The following is a 4,345-nucleotide window of genomic DNA, read 5'->3' on the forward strand; positions in this document are numbered from 1 at the left end:
CAAACTGAACCCACACAGAACCACATAGAGAAAACCTCCAATTTAATCTGTAGCTGATGGACATGTTGTCTCTCTGATTGACAGCTGCTGCTCGCCAGTCAGACTGGACGGCATTGTTGCGTGTCATCGCGGTCGCCTGGCAGCAACCACTTGGAACTACCAGCGGTGCACCATGGGAGCTCACCATCTGCAGCCGCCAGTAACGCAAAGGAACGCCATTGCTACGGTAACAGCATCATCGCACCTGTGTTTCTTTAGGCTCTTCCTCCCACTTTCTCTGAGCGTCATGTGACTTCCTGTCTCTGTCAACAGGCTGTCGACATCACTTCCTGTGGCAACTTTGCTGTGATTGGTTTGTCGTGTGGTCGTGTCGACGTCTACAACCTGCAGTCTGGCCTGCACCGTGGTTGCTACGGCGATGAGCATAATGGTGTGTTCACCTGGTCTTGTTTGTGACATTTTGTGTGCCTCTCTGTCGTTAACCCCGCCCCTTTTGTTCCAGCTCACAGCGGGGCGGTGCGAGGCGTTGCCACAGATACTCTGAATCAGCTGACACTCACAGCAGGCTCTGATTGGCTGCTCAAGTTCTGGCGCTTCAAGAGCCGGAAACAGGAAGAGCAGCTAAAGCTAAACGCTGCGCCGGCTAGCATGATGCTGCACAGAGACAGGTAGCTAACAGTTAGCGTCACGCTCCAGAGAGAAATGTGGCTAACAGTTAGCATGACGCTGCACAAAGATAGTTGGCTAACATGGGGGGTTTTTTTTGTTTGTTTTATGTTAGCGGGATGTTAGCATTAGCGCTGGACGACTTCACACTGCTGGTGGTCGACATAGAAACCAGGCGTGTTGTCAGGAAGTTTGCCGGTCACCACGGCAACATCAACGACATGGTGGGTCCAGAAAACAGCTAATGATGTTCAGTATAAAGTAGCATGCTAACAGACTGCTAACGATGTTCACTCTAAAGTAGCATGCTAACAGACTGCTAACGATGTTCACTGTAAAGTAGCATGCTAACATACTGCTAACGAAGTTCACTGTAAAGTAGCATGCTAACAGACTGCTAACGAAGTTCACTGTAAAGTAGCATGCTAACAGACTGCTAACGAAGTTCACTCTAAAGTAGCATGCTAACAGACTGCTAACGAAGTTCACTGTAAAGTAGCATGCTAACAGACTGCTAACGATGTTCACTCTAAAGTAGCATGCTAACAGACTGCTAACGATGTTCACTGTAAAGTAGCATGCTAACAGACTGCTAACGAAGTTCAATCTAAAGTAGCATGCTAACAGACTGCTAACGATTTCACTGTAAAGTAGCATGCTAACAGACTGCTAACGAAGTTCACTGTAAAGCATGCTAACAGACTGCTAACGATGTTCACTGTAAAGTAGCATGCTAACAGACTGCTAACGATGTTCACTGTAAAGTAGCATGCTAACAGACTGCTAACGATGTTCACTCTAAAGTAGCATGCTAACAGACTGCTAACGAGTTCACTGTAAAGTAGCATGCTAACAGACTGCTAACGATGTTCACTCTAAAGTAGCATGCTAACAGACTGCTAACAGTAAAAATAATATTAGTATTATATCTTTTTTTTAGACATTCAGCCCTGATGGCCGCTGGCTGGTTACCGTGGCGATGGACTGCACCATTCGTACCTGGGACCTCCCCTCTGGGGTGAGAATGGGACAGTCCACTTTTTCAGCGTCACACACTCGTTCAGAGTTTAGGAACGTTTGTCTTTGATAGTTTTTAAAGTTTCTCTTAAAGCTCTTTATACCTGTTTATACTCACCTCACCTGACCTCACGTCACCTGACCTCACCTGACCTCACGTCACCTGACCTCAGCTGACCTCAGCTGACCTCAGCTGACCTCAGCTGAGGTCAGCTGAGGTCAGCTGTGTTATTCAGCTACTTCATTTTTTCACCTCACTTTCTAAACCTTTATTTACTGACTTTACTGACTTTTTATTTGAAATGTTTGTGTTCTGAACATTTTTAATAAGTGTTGACAGGAGAAAATATGTTTCACCTCAGACTGTAATCATCTTCATCTTCTTCTTCTTCAGTCTCGTCAACTGTTTCCTGGTTGCCATGGCGCCGGTGAGCGTGTCCTTTTCCCCGACCGGAGACTTCCTGGCGACGGCTCACGTTGACAGTCTGGGCGTTTACCTCTGGTCTGAACCAATCACCTCTCACTTTCACCTTTGTGATGTTTTTCGATGTTTGTCTCTGAGGCTCCGCCCACTCTCCTACGTTTTCGTTTTAAACCTCAGACCTTCGTCGGCGTTTCCTCTCGTTGAAGTGTGAAAACGCGGGCGGCGTGTTCGTGCTGAAAGGAGGAAACGCAGACGCTCACGTTCGGCTTCCTGATTGGCTCTGATCTGTCGGTCATGCTGCTGACAAATATTCTGTACTGTGTAAATAACACTTCTACTCTTGTGGGCGTCTCCCGCCTGTTTCCCACCGTCTCTTCGTCCTCCCGTGTTCCTCTCAGTAACAGTTCCATCTCGCTGTCGCTCACTTCTTCACCTGCTCTGCGTTCGTCTCTAGTAGAACTTTCTTCTTTAGCTGCTGAGTGGTCAGTCTGCTTCCTGTTTACACCGCACGCACGTGCTCAGTGCGCGTGTACGGTCACGTGATGTGTTCCATCGTGTTAATACAGACATCAGTTCTGATCTGCAGCTGAAACGCTGGTCTGGACGGACACGGATTTCTTTTTAAAACTCTGTATTAACAGACACGGAGTAGAGTGGATGTGGCCTTAGTTGTTGTCAGCTGATCTCCTGCTGCAGCCAATCACATTGCAGCTCTCCCCCCTCAGGAACAAAAGAGTCTGTGGGGCCCGTGGGGCTCCGCCCCCTCCCAGCTGACTACCAGCCAGTTGAGGAGACGCTGCCGGGGGTCACGGCGGACGTGTCGGAACAGGACTGACATCAGAGGCTGATGATGCGTACCAGTCAGCCGAGCAGTTGGGGGCGGAGCTTGTGACTCTATCTCTGCTGCCGGAGTCTCGGTGGAAAAGTCTGCTGCACCTGGACAACATCAAGGTGAGTCTGCAGAGCGACCTCAGACCTGGACCCTTCACGTGGAGGAGGAGGCGGCGTGGCCTTCCAGGTCACTTCAACGGCTTTCATCACGTCCTTCAGACGTCATGTGATGACGGCGTGTAAATGACGTGAACGCACACGTGGAACCGACGTTTTCCTTCTCATCAAATCAATAATATTAATGCTTACTGTTTGTAGAGGAGGAATAAACCTGCAGCGCCACCTGCTGCTCCGGCTGGTGCGCCGTTCTTCCTGCCAACACTTCCTGGTCTCACGCCGCGATTCACGGCGCCCACGCCAACCGAACAGAAACACAGGTACAGCTGCTGCTTCTACTTCCTGTTTCCTCCTGCAGGCTGAATGTTTCTCTGTTCACGTCCTGAACTTCATCTGATCTGATGATGATGATGAGATGTGTTGGTGATGATGATGTTGTTGATTTGGTGATGATGATGTTGTTGTTGTTGGTGATGATTGTTGGTGTTGGTGATGATGATGTTGTTGATGTTGTGATGATGATGTGTTGTTGTTGGTGATGATGTTGTTGTTGTTGTGTGATGATGTTGTTGATGTTGGTGATGATGATGTTGTTGTGTTGGTGATGATGATGTTGTTGTTGGTGATGATGATGTTGTTGTTGTTGGTGATGATGATGTTGTTTTGGTGTGATGATGTTGTTGTTGGTGATGTTTGTTGTGCAGTCGAAGCTGTTGAGTTGGGGTTTGTTGTCTCAGAGGTCAGAGTTCAGTTCTGAACTGGAATCAGCTCTTCAGTCTGGATCATGTGAGTCTGTCATTAATAAAAAAAAAAACTCTTTAGTGTCACATTATTTTTATTTTCATAAATATTTGATTTGTATAAAACATGTTTTTATTATATATTCTTATTGACTTGATGTTAATATACTCAGTAATTCTATAAATATCTATTTGATCAATATAAATTAGTTTAAATATTAATCATGTAGAATAAAAATCGATCTCTCTCTCTGTGTCTCTTTCTGTGTCTCTCTCTCACTGTCTCTCTCTCTCTGTGTCTCTCTCTCTGTCTATCTCTTACTGTCTCTCTCTCGTCTCCCTCTTACTGTCTCTCTCTTACTGTCTCTCTTTCTGTCTCTGTCTCTCTCTCTGTGTCTCTTTGTCTCTCTCTTTGTGTCTCTCTGTCTCTCTCTCTCTCTCTGTGTCTCTCTCTCTCCCTCTCTGTGTCTCTCTGTGTCTCTCTGTGTCTCTCTCTCTGTGTCTCTCTCTCTTTGTCTATCTCTGTCTCTCTCTCCCTCTCTGTGTCTCT

At 46.8% G+C, this 4,345-nt stretch overlaps 1 pseudogene; it reads left to right on the forward strand.

The window, feature by feature from the left end:
* Positions 1-84: 84 nt before the first annotated feature.
* LOC119887845 lies at positions 85-3,855 on the forward strand (annotated as a pseudogene).
* Positions 3,856-4,345: the final 490 nt, after the last annotated feature.

The sequence above is a fragment of the Micropterus salmoides genome, unplaced genomic scaffold (assembly GCF_014851395.1).
Source record: "Micropterus salmoides isolate LMB-PRFRI ecotype aquatic unplaced genomic scaffold, ASM1485139v1 Ms_hic_scaffold_4374, whole genome shotgun sequence".
NCBI lineage: Eukaryota > Metazoa > Chordata > Actinopteri > Centrarchiformes > Centrarchidae > Micropterus > Micropterus salmoides.